This window comes from Mus caroli, chromosome 18 (assembly GCF_900094665.2).
Source record: "Mus caroli chromosome 18, CAROLI_EIJ_v1.1, whole genome shotgun sequence".
Taxonomy (NCBI): domain Eukaryota; kingdom Metazoa; phylum Chordata; class Mammalia; order Rodentia; family Muridae; genus Mus; species Mus caroli.
The window spans coordinates 53897587-53919404 of NC_034587.1; the positions used below are offsets into that span (position 1 = coordinate 53897587).

The 21818-nt window shown below is 43.4% G+C and overlaps 1 protein-coding gene and 2 pseudogenes across 1 annotated transcript in view; 1 reads left to right on the forward strand and 2 right to left on the reverse strand.

The window, feature by feature from the left end:
* Nucleotides 1-2651, reverse strand: part of LOC110284540 — a 131889-nt pseudogene extending 129238 nt beyond the window's left edge.
* A 483-nt stretch (nt 2652-3134) lies between these two features.
* On the reverse strand, nt 3135-3358 carry LOC110285167 (annotated as a pseudogene).
* Nucleotides 3359-15965: 12607 nt separating this feature from the next.
* The window catches only part of Megf10 (multiple EGF like domains 10), a 158007-nt gene continuing 152154 nt past the window's right edge, over nt 15966-21818 (forward strand). Inside the window, exon 1 of the mRNA XM_021150436.1 lies at nt 15966-16604. The gene's annotated coding sequence lies outside the window, so the exon portion shown is untranslated. The remainder of the gene's footprint in view (nt 16605-21818) is intronic.

Here is a 21818-nt window from a genome sequence, read left to right on the forward strand (position 1 = left end):
CAGAGCAGTCTCTGCAGGCAAGGTCTCCTCTTTCAGGGAAGGTGCACAGTTATCTGTTTGGACCTCCTCCTGGCTGAAGATGAAGGCCCAAAACAGGATCTTTCCCAGAAGCTGTGTTGCTTTGGCCTGCGCACACTGCCCTCCGTGGAATCCCGGAACCAAGCTGGCTCCCACGGAACGTGAGGCAGAAGCCTCTCAGGCTTGGCGGACACCTGTGCTCTGATCAGGAAGCTGGCCGGTTGTCTGGAGCAGAAAATGGCGCCGCCTCAGAGGCTCTGTGGCTCTCGCCTGTCCCAGAGACTGCTGGCCTCTGTATTCCACACTCTCACTTGTGCAGACTGCCCTCCGCGGAGTCAGAGGAGTCCAGGAACCAAGCTGGCTCCCGGGGAACCTGAGGCAGAAGCCTCTCAGGTGGGCGGACACCTGTGCTCTGACCAGGAAGGTGGCTGGTTCTCTTTTTCTCTCTGATGATTGCTTCTTTTGCTGCAAGAAACATTTTAGTTTCATGTAATCTTGCTGCCCAGTTCTCAGGGCTATTTCTTGTGCTGTTGGCATCCATATTAGAACGTCCTTGCCTATGTCCACATCTTGAAGTGATTTTTTTGCTCTAGCAGTTTTAACATTTCAGGTCTTGATTATGAAAGTATTCAATCCATTTTTGTGTGGGATAAGACATGGGGATCAAGTTTTATTTTTCTACAGCTACACATACAGTTTTCCCATTCCCATTTGTTGAAGACGGTGTCTTTTTTCCCCCAATGTATAATTTTTACAATTATGTGGCTGAAACTTTGTCAGTTTATTTCTTGGTCTTTTCTTCTTTTCCTTTGATCAATGTGTCTCTTTTTGTGACAGTACCGCACATGGCACCTGAAGTATCACTATGGCTTTATACTATAGTTTAAGGTCAGGTATTGTGGTGTTTCAAGCATTATTTTTTCCTTAAGATTCCTTTGTGTATTTGGTGTCTTTCATGTTTTCATGTGAGCTTTAGAATATTTTTTTCTAGCTCTGTAAAGAATGCCATTGGAGTTTTGATGGAGATTGCATTTGAATCTATAGATAACTTTCCACACTACAGCAATTTTCACACTATTCTTCTAGTCTGTAAGCATGGATGCTTTTTCCATTGTTTAATTTTCTTTTTTGCTCCTTTTCTTGGTAGTTTAATTTTTTTTTTTGATCCATGACCTATCTGGAAATGTTTAATTCATTGGCTATTAAAGCACAATGGTGGTATTCTATGCTTGCCTGTCAGTTGGTACAGTTTACAGTTTAAAGCATACTCACTTCTTGTAGGGCATCATGTTCACAAAGATCCACATTCCATAGTTGGGAACCAATGAAAGCGCTGAACCATACTGGCAGGCTTGTACAATCATGGTGCATCTGGTAAGGATCACCAGTGTACCAGTTGCAGCTCTTCCAGAAAGACATCATCATTTTATATGGGAGTTTACTCTGGGTCTTGTTGCAGGGTCCAAATTTCCTCAAGAGCTTCTTTCTTACAGTTGACTTTTCCCATATTTTTTCTTCTAGCCAGAATTTCTCCTTAGTCAAAAGCCAGGGTGAAATCAAAGGAAGCATTTCACGACCACTCTTACTGTCTTTCTCTTGCCTTCCGTGTGTTTCAGGATGTTAGAGTTCTGACTGGTGGCCCCAGGACACTGGGAACCAATATTCTATTAAGGACTGACTGTTGCACTATGCCCACATGCCAGGTGTTTGACAGGTGTGACAAGTCTTAGAGCAGAGGAAGCAACTGATGTCTGAATATGTCTAAACTGAATGGTACACAGTGAAGAATTAAGACAGGCATTTTTTGGCATGGTTCCTACAGGTTGAAGATGCTAAGACATTCAGGGGACATAATATTTCTGAAGCAGCTCTCACTGTACCCATAAAGACAGAGCTTTCATGTGCCACCTTGCAACCTGGTGGTTTAGTATTAATTGTAGAGGTCTGTCTGTCTTTCTTTCTTTCTTTCTTTCTTTCTTTCTTTCTTTCTTTCTTTCTTTCTTTCTTTTGGTTAGGTTTATTAGTCATTTCATTACTCTCTGTGAAGCTATTAGGATTAGGATATTTTCTTAAATTTTTGTGGCATGCTTGCTGTTGTATATAGGAAAGATATTGATTTTTAAATATGTTATATTTTGTGTTCTGATATTTTGCTGGAAATGTTTTTCAAATATAAAGGTTTCCTGGCAAAGTCTTCAGGGACTTTGAAATACGGGACCATGCTCTCTCCAAATAGGGATAATGTGACTCCTTCCTTTGCTATTTTATATTCCCCTTTACATTACATGAATGATTCAATTAACACTGCTGCATGCAGTTACTTAAGATTAAAAATTAAAGTAATTAAAACTAAATTAAATTCAGTTCCTCAGTTGCACAAGCTACACTTCAAATACCAATTGACCATGTGCTAAGAAAGGTATAAAACCCTTCCGTCCTTACAGAACACCCCTTGGATTTCTCTGGATGCCCGCCCCAAGTATTTGCTTTCCAAAGAATTATCCAGAAATCTTTGATCATGCAAAATAACAGAACAAAATAACAGAACACAACCAATCCAGAATGTAACATTTTCTAAAACATTGGTTCTCAACCTTCCTATAATGCTGCAATCGTTTAATACAGTTCCTCATGTTGTGGTCAACCTCAACCATACAATTATTTTGTTATTACTTCACAACTGTCATTTTCCTACTGTTATTAACATCTGATATGCAGGATATCTGATATGATCCCAAAGGGGTCTTGACCCACAGGTGGAGAACCATGGACTATGCTGCACTTAGAAAAGCCAGTGTCATGGACGAAAAAGGTGGCAGGCTAGTTTTATGTCAACCCAACACAAGCTAGAGTTATCTGAAAGGAAAGAACCTCAACTGGGAAAATGTCTCTATAAGATCTAGCTACTGGCATTTTTTTTTTTTGATTTGGGGAAACACTTTTAATTTTTACTGTGTGAGGAATTACAAGAACAATAATAAATTAAGCCATATATTGAACCAAAATTTCCTTTATACAAAGTATTAAAATACAATTGTATTTCTAAATGAAATCATAGGCATACAGTTGTAGTCATTAAGTAAACTAAACGAAATGCTATACATTAAGGAGAAACGTCAATGAGGCAAATGTATGAATGAAGACACTTCTGAACTCCCCCATTTCATCGAGCATCAAAAACCACCGATCTTTTAGTTCTTTTCTTGTACATTATTCTGTACCCACATTGTCTGCATCTGATTGGATCCCTGGACTTTATCTCATTTTCGGTGTGACACTCTCCACAAATATATATCATTGGCTGCGGCTTTGGTGGTTGAACATCTTTCTGAGCGTCCATTGTTAGTGCCTCCACAGCTGGAAGAAGCGTCTCTTCTCTTTGCAGAGACAAAGTTTGGAGCTAAGACAAAAGGATGGACCATCCAGAGACTGCCCTACCCGGGGGTCCATCCCATAATCAGCCACCAAACGCAGAAACTATTGCATACACCAGCAAGATTTTGCTGAAAGGACCCTGACATAGCTGTCTCCTGTGAGGCTTTGCCAGTGCCTGGCAAATACAGAAGTGGATGCTCACAGTCATCTATAGGATGGAACACAGGGCCCCCAATGTAGGAGCTAGAGAAAGTACCCAAGGAGCTGAAGGGGTCTGCAACCCTATAGGTGGAACAACAATTTGAACTAATCAGTAACCCCAGAACTCGTGTCTCTAGCTGCATATGTATCAGAAGATGGCCTAATTGGCCATCATTGGGAAGAGAGGCCCCTTGGTCTAGCAAATTTTATATGCCTCAGTACAGGGGAAAGCCAGGGCCAAGAAGTGGGAGTGGGTGGGTAGGGGAGAAGGGCGGGGAGGGGGAGGGTATAGGGGACTTTTGGGATAGCATTTAAAATATAAATGAAGAAAATGTCTAATAAAAATGATCTAGCTATTGGGCATTTTATTAATTAGTGATTGTTGGGGGAGGGCTCAGGCCTTTGTGGGTGGTGTCATCCCTTGGCTGGTGGTCCTGGCTTCTACAAACAAGCAAGCTGAACAAGCCATGAGGAGCAAGCCAGTAAGCAGCACTCCTCCATGGCCTCTGCATCAGCTCCTGCCTCCAGACTCTTGCCCTGCTTAAGTTACTACTTTCACTGCTTTTGATGATGAACTATTATATAAAATGTGAGCGAAATAGACTCCTTTTCTTCCCTAATTGCTTTTAATCGTGGTGTTTCATCCCAGCAATAGTAAGCCCAATTAAGACACAAAGAGAACTAACACCAAGTGTAATGCTTGACCCCAATCAAAGTAGATGCACCGCGCTTGCTGGCTAGTGTTTGTTAACTCACTCCAACCTAGAACCGTCAGAGAAGAGAGCCTCAGTTGAAGAATTGTCTGGAACAGACTGGTCTGTGGACATGTCTATTGGGGTTTGTCTTGCTTGTTCATTTTGGGTAGGAAGACTCACCCTAAATGAGGGTGGCACCTTTATAAGTTTACACGTGTTGGCTAGTTTTATGTCAACCTGACACAAGTTATACAAGAGGGCAGACAGCTAGCCGATGGCTACAACAAGAAGCAGGCAGCGTGAGCGCATCCCTTTCTCTGGGTTCTTGATTGTGAATGTAGTACAACCAACTTTCCCAAGGGCCTGCCTCTGTGGTTTCTCTGCAATGATGGACCATAACCAGGAACCTGTTATTAACCCCTGAAATTAACCCTTTCCCTGCTATACTGCTTTTCGTCAGGATACTTTATCACAGCAACAGACACGAAACTAGACCAGATACCTAAATTTGTCTCAGAGAGGAAATCTGAAATTGCACCAGATAATCATATGGTGCCACGGAGTCGCCAGTTTATTTAGCTGTGATAAAGATAGAATGGTGGCACTGTAGGAGAATCTTCCAATTTCTGGAGATCGACACTGAAGCATTTAGGTGTGATATATTTATGATGTTTCGGATTCAATTTGGAAGTATAGAGTAGGAGGTCTAGAGAGAAGTAAAGTGATCCAAGGTAAGTGTTGGGTGGGTCTAAGTGCTAGCTAGGTCCTGTTGTTTCTAAATCTCGTGTTGGAACTATTCAACTGCAAGGATATTTTTGAAGAACTCGTGTTTTTAAAACATGAGTTTGACTCCACTATCACACTTAGAAAATGTTTTCTCAAATAAAGATTTAAAAAAAATAGTCACCGAGATTACCTTCAAGTATTTTTGAAAACGATACATTATTGTTAATTATGTGTCTGTGTGTCAGTGTGCAAGGATGTGCGTGTGAATCCAGATGCCCTCAGAGGCCAGGTAAAGACACCAGATCCCTTGGAGCTCTGTGAGTAGCACAGTGTGAATGCTGAGAGCCAAACTCTGGTCCTCTGCATGGATAGCAAGTGCTCTGACCGCTGGTCCATCGTCCATGCCCTTGCTCTTGACCGCTGGCCCATCATCATCCATGCCCTCTTCCTGTATTTTGAATGGGTTATTGCTTTCACTACGTAAGTCTTCCTTCTGTTTGAACTTTGTTTTGGTGTTAATGCATGAGATCATGATCAGTTATATTTTCTTTCTAATTTAACTGACTCTATTTTGAGGCACAGCATCCGGTGTCCTGGGCTGGCAGGGGACTCATGATCCTCCTGACACAGCCTCCAGTGCTGAGATTGAAGGGTGTACCCCACACCTAGCTTACTCTTCTCTTAAGTAGTTAGGCAGTAGTGGATATTTTCAGTTTGATCCTTTGAATTCACTCACTGGCTTCTTTTCTCTTCTCTTCTCTTCTCTTCTCTTCTCTTCTCTTCTCTTCTCTTCTCTTCTCTTCTCTTCTCTTCTCTTCTCTTCTCTTCTCTTCTTTTCTTTTCTTTTCTTTCCAGAAATCAGCCCCTGGTTTTCATTGGGAGGCTCAGACCAGGCCCTTTCTGGTTATACACATGCTGGGGAGATAGGGTATTTGTTTTATTTCTTTGTAATATGAAAGCAGATAATTAAAAGCTTGATATTCTTTCACGTGTCCCTGGCTAAGAAACACCCGGGTCAGAAGCTATCGCCCTGCAGTCTTGTTAGACAGGGAGGAACTGAGGGTGAGACTATGCAGAGGCTTGAGCAGGCATCACTATGTGGATCATCAGACCCTACTTAAAGGATAAACATGGGTTAAGAGAACTCAACTCTGGTCATCATATGTGTGACCATGAAATGGGAGCTAAAGCTATATGTCTAGAATTCTCTTGTAACAGGAATCGAAGTTCCTATGTAAGAACATATTTCAGTCACAGTTCAAACAGGAATACCAAACCAGAACCAGAACCAGAACCAGAACCAAAAACAAACAGAAGTTTTCATAAAAAGGGGCTGAAGGAAGGTGAGTCATGTCTACCCCTGACTTTTCAGCATGCCATTTCCAAAAGCTTGAGAGTGTCTGTGACCCAGAGTGGGGACCATGTAGACACTTGACTCCTCTCAGGGAACTTGGTGGTCCCAGGATGGATGGGAAGGTGGAAGACATAGGCCATTGCAGAGACACATTTAAGAGGCTCAGGCTATACCTTCTACTGCTGCCAGAGAAAGCTAGCTGCCCCCTTGACCCTTTCAAAAGCCATGCGAATTTATCTGTCGGATATAGCCTAACATTCAACCAGGATGTGGTTGGCTAGGGAACCAGAGGGGGAAAACACTTCAGAGCCTTTCAGCCTCTGCAATATGGAAAGTAAGAAGAATTTATGAAGCAAGCTCAGCAGACAAATCCAAAGAAAAAGTGAACAGTGTTCAAATGTTTATTTTCAATGTTTTTGTTTGTTTTGTTTTGTTTTCAGTGTGAAGATCAAATCCAGGACTTTGTATACACTGGTCAAGTGTCACTGTATCGCATCCCTGCCTTCCTGTTTAATTTTAAGGACATAACTGTTATCTTGAAGTCTAAAGTGTGGACCATATATTCTGTAGGCAGAGATATTTGTAAGACTTTGGGTGATGAGAACCAGTTGAGGCTCTGAGCCTTGTTTGTCATCAAAGGATCTGTTCCAGCCACTAGTTGGTAGGGATTAATGGCCTCTGACATCATCTGACCCAGCAGAGCTTCTCTGTTGAAGGGCAGCCAGCCTCAGGGCTGCCCAAAGCTGCAGAGCAGGGTTGGCCAACCAGAGCAGCCTTGCCAAGGCTCCAATCCCCTTGTTTACCCCAGCATACACATAACAAAACTAATCCTTATCTTAGTCTATTATGAAGAAGGCTGCAAAACACTGCCTTTTTTTTTTTTTTTTGGCAAAGTAGCCTTTTGCCATTTTAAAAATGAATAGCATTCCAGAGCATGAAGGGTCCGAAGTGAATTAATGCACGGTAAGTGCCAAGAAAGGCTTTTCCTGGCAGTCCATCCTCACCTGTGTGGACACATGGTGCCCATAGAAAGCATTCACACTTGTGTGGACACATGGTGCCAACAGAAGGCAGGAACTCACAGGATATAATATTCATATCCCAGAGGATAATGCTAGGTAAATAGCAAAGAGGGTTGGTGTAAATTTCCTTGGATTTTGGGAAAAGTCAGAGCACTGATTAATTAATTCTTTATTTGCAGTTCTACTTCCCTTTCTTTGTGTTTCTAGCAGGAGCAAAGTAATGGCTATAGCAGGAGAGATGCTCTTACTTCTGCTGAGAGCCGCATTTGGACCACTTGGTGGTTTGTGCATTAAGTGAATTAAATAAATTCATTCTCTCAAGCCTCTGGACTTAAAAGTGGTTTCTTCCTTAGAAAATTTAATTTCCAAATGGAAAATCAAAACATTCTACCGAGCTATAAAACCTTTGCTTAAAATATGTTCATCGTATCTGAGAATTATCACACATTTACGCATCTCCGTGGTGCCTGAGATGAATCAGTGAACAAAGGAGACACAGTTCCTCAGTCTTGGGAAACTTAGGTTCTAGCCAGGACCAGACAGAGAGCAAACAGTGCACATAATGAATAGGTAAATTTTGTAGGGTGCCAGAAGATGAAAATGGATACAGAAAGGAAAGAAAGAGAAAAAGAAACAAAAGGAAAGGAAGAAAGAAAAAAGTATAGAGTGCAGAAGAGATTGAGGATGTGCCAGGAAAGGCAGGATTGGCTGTACATAGGAAGGAGCACTGAGAAAATGGGCATTGTGGTGTGGATCTTAAATGACTCCCCTTAGACAAATGATGAGGATTTGGTCTTTAATGCTACCTTCCTCAGAGATAGGATCTTTGGGAGGCGATTCCATGGGGAGGGCTCTGCCTTTGTGATGGATCAACCCATGGATAACCGGAGAGGTTTGTGAGAATGGCTTTGTCAAGAAAGCAAGCTGTCTCTCTTTGCTTCTCCTCTGCCGTGGAGCTAATAACTCTGTTCTATGGGTATCCCTGTCCCCATGTTCTGCTTTATCACAGGCCTAGACACAGTAGAACCAACTGACCGTAGACCCAAACCCCAGAAAACAAAGGCCAAAACAAACCTTGTATTGATCGATTTCTGGTTTCTGTGGAAAACAGTAACAGAAATCCAACACAATAAATAAGATGTGGAGGAAACCAGGCAGCAGGCTTCATGTTACAGCCAGAGAACAGCAAGGGCTCAAAGGAGGGAATGAACCAGGTGTATATGAACCAAAGCCAAGAAACTACAGAGTTTAAGGCAGAAATCGAGAAGAGGGCAGGAGGGGACATCAGATATGTCTTGGCAGTGACTGGACATGACAGTACTCTTCAGGACCAAACCAAGACACCCAATTCTCCTCTACAAAGGATGCTGACCAAAGATGGCTTCTTACTGGAATGCCCCCCCCCCCCTTTATCTGACTACATCTTTCCCCAGGAACACTTCACATCCAGTGAACATCCCATGGGGATGACTGAAATTGGGTACCTAATGATTCCATTTCTGGCCCACACAGAAGGATCCAGTATTTCTGCGTCAGACATACCCATACTTTGTCAGCACCATAGCTGCAGTAATTCATCGAAAGCCAAACACCACACGTGATTCCAGGGTATACCTACCTCTTGATGAAAGGCCAGTTATACATGTGAAAGTTCAACTTTTGTCCCTGCCTATCTCTTGTCAGAGAACCCAAGCTGAATCCAAGTTTCTGCACTTCCACCTTTTAAGTGCTCAGATTACAAGCATGTGGCACCAATCCAGGCTCCTGGTTGTGGCTTCATAATAGCACTTCTCCCCTGGTTGTCATCAAGCCGCCAGCTCATCATGTGTGACTCTGGGTTTCCCTCGAAGCCCAAGGTGCTCCTCTGTGATCTATTTGTTATCTCAGCTGCATCAGTTATTTGTACTTGAAAAAAAATAAGAATGCTCACCATATAAACAGGGCCACTGCATACACTGTTTGGTGTGCACTGAGCCTGCGATCCCAGCAGAGAGGGACATGAAGCCATACTCCAGGGATGCGTTGTCCTTTGAGCCTAGGCAGTGGCCTGTAACCACTGGCAAAAAAGAAGTCTTGGGGATTGAGTGGACATGATAGTGACTACTGTCTTTGCCAACAGAGACATGCATTTTCCTTGTTTTGCACAAAGTACCGTGCAGCTGAGAGCAACTCTCTTTATGAATCCTGGGAGGAAGACCGTCCTTCTATAAAAGAAGCGACACAGGACAGACACTTGCTTTTGCCCTATGGCTTTGGGGATATGACAAGCTGAGCCAGCCAGGCATATCTATCACAGGCTTTGAATTCAGATCCTGGCAGTGGAGAATTCCTCTTGATAGTTCCGTGAAGATTGTGATTGCCTTAGGGTCAGTGTCTACGACTGGAAATGCTGGGAAAAGGAACTCTGGCACCTGCCATTGGGTAAGGGGTTAGGGTTTCCTCAGACTAGATCCAGGGATGGATTTTCTCTCTGCTGCAAAGCCTCAATGTGTTTCTGATCACCTTCCTAACCCGACTGCCAGCCTGACTGGTATTACTCTACATGCCCTGGAGCCTTTAAATAAATTCCCTTTCATTTATGTCTCTCAAAGTCACTTGTATTTGTTAGGTAGCCAGTTTCATGGACAGTCAGAAGTCAGTGGAATACCAACATCATATCTTTTATTTCTTACCATTGCTTGCAGGCATGATTTGTTAGGGAATTATTAATTTTTTCATCTTTTTATACCATTATGGGAAGCCCTCTAAACACTTTCTGGGTTGGAAAAATTAGGACCGGTGAGATAGCTCAGCGGGTAAAATTCACATAGAGGAGGAAGAGAATCGGCTGTCAAGTCTTTTGACTTCCACATGTGTGATGTGGCAAATGTGGCATGGGTGTGTAAGGAACACACACGCACACAGACACACACAAATAAATAATTAAACTAGCAAATGAAGGAACTAGGTAAACATGGTTGAAAGACCCAAGCTCCAGACTAGTTGAGCTTGCACCTTGTCTCTTGTTCATTTTCATGTGTCTCTTCCTCTCAGCTGGCCCAAGTTTGACCAGTGGCTGTGCTGTAGGGAACTGTGTATCTTTTCTTAGATTCTCCTGACTTTCTCATCTTGCTTCTGTTGAAGTCCACCTTCCTAGTTTCTTTCAGTGTGCTGTAGCCTGGAGGAAGGACCGAGGGAGGACTGGAATCGGCTGCTTGATCTACACTGGATGGTGAGCCCCATCTGTGGTGGCATCTGAAGAACAGTGCCTAGGAGTTTTCAGGAGGCCCTATGAGCATCTAGATGTACACTCCAACCTGAGGCCCTTCTGCGCCACTATCTTTGCAGGTCTCCTGCTCCTATTTTACCAGGTACTTCTCATAGATAGAGACGATTTCTTTCACTTGGATATCTCCAATGGTGTATTCTTGCCTCTAAGGAAACACAGACTCTTGTCTTATCAAACAGTAGAATTGGAAACATCACCCTGTCTCTTTCCAACAGCTTTCCTCCTGTTCAGATGTGTGGATGGAGGATCTGTTACTCTCTACATGAGCAGCTGTCCCTGGCTGGAGATGCCACATCTTGCTTGCACTCCCTCACTTCTGCCCTGGCTTCTCTTCCCTCCTCCATCATTACCTGTCATAGGAAAAGAAGAAATAGTCACCCTCTTTCTCATCCTGGGAAAGGAAAAGTCTTCAAGTGAGTGACAACTTCTACATAGCTGACAACTTTTAGGACTCCTTAGTTGTTTTTTTTTTTTTCTTGTAGGAGTGCTTGCAGGCACTAAGAGGGCTGGTTTTCTCATGTCTTTTATTAAGCTCTGAAAGGGTTGTGTTTTGAGCTACTCTTTAGTAAAAGGACCACTCGCTGTCCTTGGCTCTGAGATGATAGCTGGAATTCCCAAAGAACGAGAAAGTCCAGTTCCCCAGCCTTCTCTATCTATGTTGACAGCAAGTGCCCCCGCTGATTCACAGCTCAGCAGTCACAGGTCAGAGCTTTGTTCAGCGTAATTTACAGATGGCTCAATGTTCATTTCCTCTTCTCAAGGGTACTCTTATTTTCTTTGGGAGCCTTTCCTCTCCCTTCTTGCCTGTGCCCTTGAAGGAATCCAATACAGGCATCTGCTGCACTATAGAAGTTTGAAGGATCGAGTTGTTATTGTTTTCCCAGGACGTTCAGGATATAACGTGAAACTTAAGTTCAGCCAGATAAATTGTCTCTCGTGTGACTTTGATCTTGAAAGCTTGAAGTGAGGACAGAGGAAAGAAATGGTTCAAGTTCATTAATGTCAGCAGGCGCAGACGGCTCAGACCATTTCTGTTCCGAGACCATGGCTTTGATGGTTCTTTCTAGTCCTCTAGAGGAAACCTTGCTTATTTTCAAACGTTGTCACACAGCTGCCTTCTCTTCTGGAATCCTTCAGTCATCTCCCTTGGTTTTGTTTTCGTTCAGTCAGACAGAGCTGGCCTCTGTTACTGAGAAACAAGAACCCTGACTGTCACAGGAAGCATTCATATTGCAGACTAAGGGAGACGGCAGGACAGGAATTGTTTGTTTGCTTTCTTTCCCTGCTACACATGTCACTGTTGCAGACACCAGCAACCATCTTCTCTATGCCTTTCGAGAGAGATCTCATTACACAGAATACATAGGTTTATTTGGTTGAAATTGTAATAGATTTGTTATGTCAAACAATGTGAACAAGAACATCAGTGTGAAGAAGGCCCCTTCACCATCCCTCTGCCATTGTTATGGTCTTGGTTTACGGGAGACAAAACCCATTTCTTCTTAACTATCTCCAATTATGCTGCTGCTATACAAGAAGTCCACCTTTGCAAGAATATCCCAGACAGGCAGGCTGTCTATGCAGAGATACCTAAAACATGGCGTCACACACAGATACACACACAGCAGCCAGTTCAGATACACTCAATACTCACCAAAGGAAGAGAGTTTTGAAATAAACTGGAACTTTGCTACTTAGTATGCAGTTCTCGGAACAGAGGCATCTATCTAGGAGTTTGATAAATGCAGGCCCCTCCCCAGATACGGAATTGGAATCACTTATTCCACAAAGTTGCTAGTTGATTAACAAGCATATTAAAATTCAAAAATCGTTGGCGGAGAGAAATATCACAGAACATTATGATAGAGTAAGTATTGTTTCATGAAATTGGTTCTAATTATATACATGTGGAGTTGCAAATTTGGTTATGATGATAAATGCACTTCTTGCCACAGATCACATTATTATTTTTTTAAAGCACTGAGTTAGAAGAAATAGCTACATTTAGGTGGGGTACTATCACCCTTCTTTGTAAGAATACCAGGATTCACTCACCACCGTGGAGGCGTGCTACCATGACGGGGACAGAAAGCTCCCTAATAGAACCAGGCCCCATTATACAGATGCGATTTTTCTCATGCACTGTCTTATCCTTTCTGTTTCTTTCCAATGCCTTTAAAAAGAGATGTCTTAAAAACAAACAAAATGACAAGCACCATCTTTAGGATGAGAATGGGCAGAACGACTAGAGCAAGAACAAAGAGGCTAACAGGAAGTGCTTAAGGGAACACTCATGGGCCAAGCACTCCATGTTACCAGTTCTCCCCATTGATTAAAGATACGATCATCCCTAACACTGCCAGAGTCTGGGTTTGGGGGAAAGAGTCAATCTGTGTTTACCCTGGAGCTTCTAAATTTCCTGAGTAAAGAGTCGAAGAAGACTTAGGCTCTAAAAAGTGGATTTTAAATGCTCCTGGGGAAGGATGTTTAAGGGTAGCACATGGGTGAACTTTGGAGAGCCATGGTGGCAATCAGGAGACGAGTAGGTTTGAAAGCCAGGCCTGGGGTCCAACATGTTTCTGCCAGGCATTTGTGATCAGGGCCACGTCAGTTGCTCCCTGAGCCTTTATTTTTCTATCGGTAAAACAGAAATAATGATGCACACACCTCTTCCCATGATTAGGGCCCTATCAGGCAAAGCCACGTTAATCTCATGCTATGTTTCTAAATATAAACTCTCCAATTCTCTTTCCTATTTTTTAAATTTTTAATTGACTTTTGAAATGTAATTATAATTATATCATTAAAATATAATTATATAATTTTCTGCTTTCCTTTTTCTCCCTCTAACAACTTCCATGTCTTCCCCTTGCTCCTTCTCCAATTCATGACCTCTATCTCTTTAACTGATATATATATATATATATATATATATATATATATATATACACACACACACACAATTGTATATATATATGCAAAAATATGTAAACCCAACCTTCCCTGTATGTTTAATGTTACTTGTGTGTATATAATTTCAGGGCTGATCAGTTTGTATTGGATAAGCAATTTGGGGCTTATCCCTGGGGAAAACTATTTTTCTTGGCCTTAGCATTTCGTAGCTGCCTGTAGTCTGAAACAGGAAGATCACCAAGAGTCAGAGGCCAGCCTGGGGCTACACAGTGTCAGGCCAGCCTGAGCTATAGCGTGAGGCTACTAAGAAAGAGGGAAATCAAAGATAAAAGAGGGAAAATATATGAGCAAGAGGGAAAAAAATCAGAGACACTAAGGGCTAATCCTTCTAATAGAGTTTTTTTTTAAATAAACTTCTAACAACAGTATGTACAAGGTATAAAAACAACATTATGTAGTATTATGCTGAATATGGCTAGTAATCTTGAACAAAATTTTAGCAAATATTAAACAACAACAACAACAACAACAAAATAATCAGTTCTGGAGAGATGGCTCAGCAGTTAAGAGCACTGACTGTTCTTCCTGAGTTCAATTCCCAGCAACCACATGGTGGTTCACAATCATCTGTCATGGGATCTGCTGCCCTCTTCTGGTGTGTCTGAAGACAGCTGCAGGGTACTCATACTTAAATAAATAAGTACATAAATAAATCTTTAATTTACATTGGCCAGACAGGCTTTAATGAAAGTGATAGTGGAACTAAAGAGTAAACAGTTAATATTGTCAACTAGTTGAAAAAGGGAAAAATTGTGTAATAATTCTAATTGACACAGAAAAGTATTTGTCAAAACGCAGAAATCACTCATGGCAAACAAAGGAAGAGCTGTTAGTGAATTATGAACAGAAGGGAACTTCCTCACCTTCCAGCAGGTATTCCGAAGGTTAAAGGTTAAAACTCAGTACTTAGCAGGAAGAGACTGTTTAACCTGTGGCCATTTGAATGAGAATGACGCTTACAGACCCGGAGTTTGGATGTTTGTTCCCTTATTGGTGGAACTATTTGGGAAGGATTGGGGTGTGTGTGGCCTTGGTGGAGAAGGTGGGTGTCACTGGGATGGACTTTGGACTTTTGGAGGTTTCAAAAGCTCTCCCTCTCCCTCCCCCTTCCCCTTCCCTTCCCCCTCCCCCTCCCCCNCCCTCATGTCTCCCTCTCCCTCTCCCCATACCCTTCTCCCTCTCACTCTCTCTGCCTGTGGATCAGATGTAAGCTTTCACCTACTTCTCCATCATCACAGCATCATGCCTGCCTGCTGCCATCTTCCTACCGTGATGGTCATTGGCTCAATCTCTAAAACCAAGGAAGCCCTAGATTTTATGTTTTCTTTTATAAGTTGCTTTGGCCATGGTGTTTGTTTGTTTGTTTTTGTTTTTAAACAGCAGTTGAAAAGCAACGAAACATGCCCTAAGGTATGTACAAGTCCTGCCCCTGTAACTCTGACTGCTTTTATTCAGTGGTGCCCTGGGTGTCCTATCCAGTATAGTAAGTAAGAAATAAAAGGACAAAACCTTCCTACACGAACTATATGTAGTGCTCGGGGCAAAGGCGGTATCCCCAAGATAAGTGAGGGTAATACTTAATACTTAATACTACTTAACTAGCTAACCAGAAAGCCGGATGGACAGACAGACAAAGCAACCAGTCATCTCACAATAAATTGTCCTCTCTAGTGATTCTAGGGAAGAGCAAACATAATGAGGGGCAGGTGTGGTTCAAACATGTTCACTTTGCTTCCAGAAATAGTGTTCCTTCGATTCACTATTTATTTACTTACTGTAATTTGGAGTCCAGATTATCTGCCAAGATAATTTGTTATAAGAGTTGTAAACGTGGGGGGGGGATTTTCTAGAAAGAGGAGAAGCCAGGAAGGAGAGGATTGTCTGGATATCCGGTGTTGAAACTGTTACTCTTGCCTGCTTCCATGTTTGTTTGGAAGTGAGCAGAATTAAGAAACTACTGTCTGAGAACTAGAAAGTTTTGTATCTTCCCAGGTCGTTGAGACTCAATGTTCAGTCTGGAGGGGCAAAGTAGGTGGAGGAGCCGGTGTGCTCAAGTCTATCCCCGGGTCTCCCGGGCGTCCTGGGCGGTCGGCAGAGGGAGCTATTCCCCAAGAAATCACTTCGGACGGCCTGGCAGCGACCCGCGGGGAGTTCGGCGACGGGGGAGCTGTCCCCCGTGCCCGCCCCACAAGACTGGCGGGTCACCCTTCAATCGCCTCCCTCCCTCCTTCCCACTTTCCCAGTCACTTAGCTGCCGCTCGGTTCGTGGAGACCTGGCCTGATCTCCATCCTTTCTCCATCCCACTTTTGCGTTCCCTCACTCCAGGGACGCGCTGCTTGGCGGACGCTGGCCCTGTCTCCCAAATCCTTGTAGAGGGCCTAGACTCTTCTCCTGGGATACTTTGAGGAGGGGTTAGCACTGGCACTGTGGGGCACAGCACTACTCTATCACTCTCTCAAGCCCCCTGGTGACTCCAAGTTTGCCAACTTCTTGACTCAGTCACTGACGGGGGTCCCAGGAGTCCGGGCCCGGAAGGAGCTTGCAGATTTGGAGGGTTCGCGAGTCAGCAGCATCGCTTCCCCTCCCCAAACGTGTCCCCCACCCCCCNCCCCCCCCACCGGCCACTGTCCTGGAGGCAGCAGCTGCAGCAGCGGCAACTGCTCGCATCCCAGCCGGGCTCGGGTTACCGCCTTCTTCTTCTAGCATATCCAGCCAGACAGGGAAAAGCTTGTTCAAGTTTGCAGCAGGACTCAGTCTCTGTGCATGAGAACCTGGGGCTCCGGGACGGGCCTGCTCCCCCGCGTCCCCACCTCCAGAATTTAAACAAGACCCGCAAACATTGCTTTCTCCCAGGACTCTGCTTGGAAACCAGCAGCCGCTGTTGGGAACAGATTTTGAACAGATTTTGCTGGAGTGGGTGAAGACCAGGGGAAAACAGGTTGCGCTGCCAATCACAGCATTTCAGGACCCGGTAAGAGTTAAACTCAACTCTGGAAGCCCTTGGCTTTGGTGACTTCTAGGGGAGCACTTTGGGGCCAGAGGGAATGTTTCCCCTTAACTGGGATTACTTGGTCCCACGGAAGTGGTACAAGGATGTGTTGTACTGGTGGTCTATCTGCTTCCGAAGGGATTTGTTGTCATTGTTTGTGTTTGGTTTTGTTATCTGAAGCTGTGCAGGGAATGCCAGGGAAGATGTCAGTTATGGATGTTTTTGTTTATTTTCTCCTTCCGTGTTACTTTGCCTGCGTTTGTTCCACGTTGATTGGGACATTGGTGGGTGCAGAGAGATTTTCCTTGGCGGTGTGTGGGGGGGTATCATCATACAGCTTCGCCGGGCCTTCCTCCGAGGTCTGTCTAGTAGTCCTCTCTGGTCTTGACTAGTTTCCTAAACTTTTCTTTCTTTAGTTCTTGATACTCAGTTTGTGTTTGCCAGCAGGTGATGCCTCTCTTCCTGCCTTTAGGGGTGCGGGGGTTACAGGCAGGTTCACAAACCATAGGGTCCTTGTCAGAATGCCTCATTCCCTGTGTAATGCTGAAAGGGGCCGATCTTAAAGCTGCATTTACTTGTTTAAGGAAAGCGTATGCTTGTTGGCCCTTTTCTTTTAAACCTCTTCATGCCAGGACTTTTTAAACATCCCATTTGGGAAAACATTTTGTCTCTCTATTTTTTTTTTCTGGAAGTACTTTCCTGAATGGCCCTACTGAATAAAAGAAATATGGGGAACCATGCTCGCAGCTTCTTTCACACATAACCTCACACGAACCCCTACGTTTTTAAAGGAACAATGAAAGCCTGGGATTTTATTGGCCTGAATGAGGCATTATTTCTGCTCTTGGCCAATAATAGCCATGCTGTGCCAAGGCGGAGAATGCCATTCTTGATCCTTTACGCCAGGACTTACTTTGTATACAATATTCTCAAATGAAAAACCTTCGGTCCCGATGGCTAAATAGATCAGGCCACATGACATTACCCAGAAATCCCACCAGTCTGACTGGCATGTTCTAAGGAGTCAGTGCGCAAGCACAGAGCTTTTGTTTTGTTTACAAGGCCAAGGAATTCCTTTGGTAAACTCCCAGGGTCTGGTGTTCTGGGCTCAGCATTCCACTCTGATACTTTGTAGTTGTGTGGTTTGGTGTGGCTTCACACCTGGATGTATGTCTATAAAATCAGGATGAAATAATCGTGTTTACTCTGGAGCCAAAGGAGTTAATGTTTGGGAAGCCCTAACAAGCCCCACACAGAGGTGTGGTTACTTGTTGTTGTTGTTGTTGTTATTATCTTTTCCTGAGAAGGGCTCTGAAGTCTGAGTTCACCTTCGGGCTTTCCTACCACCTAGGACAGGAATGTTTCTCTCTGCAGTGTTTTCTCTGGGGTACTTTCAGTGGTAAGGAAGGTGTGTGTGGCAGAGCTGGGATCTGAAAAAGACTCAAGATTGGATGCCAATTGGCTGTGCCAATTGGATGCCAAGAGGAGTGACAACCTCTGCCCTTCTTAGAAACCTTTTGCGTTGGCATGGCTTCTTTATCGTACATTTATGAAGGGTCTCTTACACGGCAGTGGGCTTTGTACTAATTTCCTTGGTTTCATTTGCAAGATGAGTATGCGCCATTGCTTTATGACCGTCTCTGTCTCGCCTCATTTTAATGGTGCCAGCACTTTCTTCATGTGGCCGGAGCTCTCTATCCCAAATACTTTAGCTACAAAGCTCAGCACCTGATTAAAGATACACAAACCCAGAACACTGAGGATTTCAGTAGACTATTCAGTGTGATCTCAGACAGGCTTCTCTCTTTTGACATCAGTTTGATGATGTGTGAGTGTGTGTTTGTGAATGTGTGTGTGTGTGTGTGTGNGTGTGTGTGTGTGTGTGTGTGTGTGTGTGTGTGTGTGTGGTGGGGGCATAGGGTAGGGAAGAGCTTCGGGGTGCCTCCTGGTTCTAAAGCCTTTCCATTAGTGGCCTTAGTTCACTGGTGACCGTGTTTGGTCCCTTTTCCCGTTTTTAAACACTTGTTTGGGGTGCATTATGGAACTTCTATCTTTGCAGGCCAACTAATGATGGATAAAAATGGAAATACACTAAGCCTGCTTATCAGCCACTTTCAGGCTTTGCGGTACATAGAAGCAAGGAGGAAAATTTTTTAAAAAAGATTTTTTTCCATGAGAAATTACCAACACTTGATCATTTTTTACCTAAACAAATAACAGTTTCCTATGGTCCATCCATGCCCCCTCCTTGATTCAGAGGTAGAAAGTCTTGGGTGAAGTTGAGTTCAATCACAAAGTTCCACAGTGGTCCTGATGCCAAATGAGTCACCTGGTCATTTCACAGTAGTGGGTATGTCTTCAGCACTTTTCCTTCAGTCTGTTGAGACATTTTTAAAATACAAATCTGATCATGGGATCTCCTTGCTTAAGTCTTTGGCAGATCACTAGGAAACCATCAACATTTCCCAGGGGCTTGTTGAAAATAGTCTCCAAGTCAGTGTTGGAGGGATACTGGGTCCTATAAGTCTGGTCAGGAATCAGCCTCGGTACTGCCCGGCATGGGGCCACCTTTGCATCATTTCCTCATAGTTCTCTGTGTCCTTGCTTCCCAGCCTTCTAGTCCCAGTAGATCTCATTATGTCCCCCGAATCCACAGCACCCTTTCCTTTCCATGGCCTAGCTGTAGATGGCTCGTTCTGCTGGAAATGCCTGTGGCCGGCCTTCTCTATCTTCTGTGTAAGCAGATGCCTGCTATCCATTTATCTTTGAAGATATAGCTCAAATTGGATGTTCCCTCTGAACTTTCTATTTCTCTCATAGGCAGTGGGTGTCATGTGAGTTGCCTTTCTCCTCTGTGGACAGCTGGTTGGTCACATTGTTATCTGAATGTCCCCAGCAGGTTGACAAGCTCATCATTCGTTATTGAAAGACATCACTCAAAACAGATGGAATAGAAAAGCCATATAATACATGCTCCCCAAAATGTGGGGAAAGAGTGAGTGAATGGAAAGTATCTATTACAAGTGTCTCTATTAAGAGTGGTGGAGATGTCAGTATAGAATTTACTACTTACCTAGACATGACCTGTGAAGTTGATAGAGGCAGGAAAGAAGACACTCTAGGCTATCCTCAGGGCCTTACAAAACACCACATAGCACTGAATTCATGCTACATGTTCAACATCACAGGAGGTGTTACACATGACACAGAGAGGCAATTATACTGTTGCATGCTTCTGTTTGCGAATAACAGTGTCTTGGTGCTGAAGTGGAGATGCCACTATCAATAAAAGTAGCCAACATTGCCCTATGTTCTTTAGTGCATTAGGCACTTAGGCACGTGTGTGGTAACGCGCTCTGGACCATCTTTCTTACTTTCCTACAATGGCCGCATTCCTGAAAGCGGGTCTCAACATGGGTCGGAGATGGCAGCATCCAGGAGTGAGCACGGGAACCTGAGGCTGCTGGGCTGTGAATAGCCCCCAGAATGTGCTGCAGTACCTCCCAGTTTGCAAGGACGTGGGCCGGGCATTTACTTTGAGAACTTATTTTAAGAGTTGATGCAAGACTTATCTAATCCTGTTGATTCATCTTTTTATAATTCTTTCCCCCAAATGATTTTTTTTTCTTGTCTTGGGACACACCTCATGTTTTGCCTGTGTATTTGAATTGCCTCAATTACACACTCGTTTGCTCTTGTAATCTGAAATCCAAATTTTTTGTTCATCTCTTATCCGTATTGAACACTGAAGATGAGCTTTTGCCATAATCATTCTCCATCACTTTTAAACATACTTTTTTTTTTTTGTGAAGGGCTAATTTAGGCAGCTTAAAGGATGGCTCATGCTATGAATGAAGTGCAGTATTCATACCACTGGTGTTTTATATCATTGAACTTCATCTGCACAACTGCCAGCGGCCATGAGTCTGTCCTTTGATGATAAATGCCACGCCCTGAGCCAGTCTGGAAGTGTGACTATAACACTATATCCTGTAGTTAACACTATTAATGCCTATTGATTTTTCTCCTATTTCATTTTTTAATGATTTATTCTCCCAGATAAAGAAACTATGTAAAGCATTCTGACCACCTCAATTTCCTACTCAGAGAGCAATAAATCATACGCCCTCCTCCCTCCACCCCCGGCTCTACTTGTAAGACAAGGGAAATAGAATTTCCGTGGAACGCCTTGTCCTGCTAGGTGCATGTACAGGATATTAGCATCTGTTAAAACCATCAGATCTGTGGACCAGGGAGGCCTCATTGTGGGGGTGACCAAGTACTGTGTTATTAATATCATGTCCAACCCAGATGAACTGTGCAAACATGGCTCGTTCTAAAATGCAGCTGCAGATGGTACCTTGTACAACGGGTCTTTAACAAATCTTCTAGATACTCGGTTTTATTCTGTTGTTGTTTTGTTATCTTGAGACAGACAGAGTCTCCTGTAGCTCAGGCTAACCTCAAACACATTATGTAGCTAAAGACAACTTTGAACTTCTGATTCTCCTGTCTCGACCTTCCAAGAGCTGGGATTGCAGGCATGGTCCACCACGACTGGTTCATACGGTGCTGGTAATAAAACTCAAAACCTCTTGCACTCTACCAATCAGAATACTTTCTCATCCTTCAGTTAGTCTTGGAGCTGGGTATGGTGGCACACACCTTAAACCTCACCACTCGAGAAACAGAGAAAGGCAGATCTCTGAGTTTGAGTCCATCCTGGTTTATATAGTGAATTCCAAGGCAGCCAGGGCTACATAATGAGATCTTGTCTCAGACACACAGTTGCTTTAGAGGTCCTGGAAACTGAACTCATGCTATTGGGCATGCTAAGCACACATCCTTCCACTACGCTCTATACCTTCAGCCTTAAACAATTTCCTGGTAGAAATAAAAAAACAAAACAAAACAAAATTCATCAATTCTAGTCATTTTCTTCATGGAATAAAATAGAACCACAATATGTTGGTTTCAAATTTAGGAAATGAATCCATCAGCCAAAATGGAAAAAAAAACAATTAAGTACGCTTCCCCACTGACAATCTTGAGAAGTGTATTTTTAAAAAAATGTTTTGTTTTTTGTTTTGTTTTGTTTTGTCCTGAGACTTGGTTTAAGCATGTAGCCCAGACTAGACAAAATCTGAGTGGTCTTCCTGCCTTAGTCTACCTAGCACTGGGGTTCCAGGTCATCAC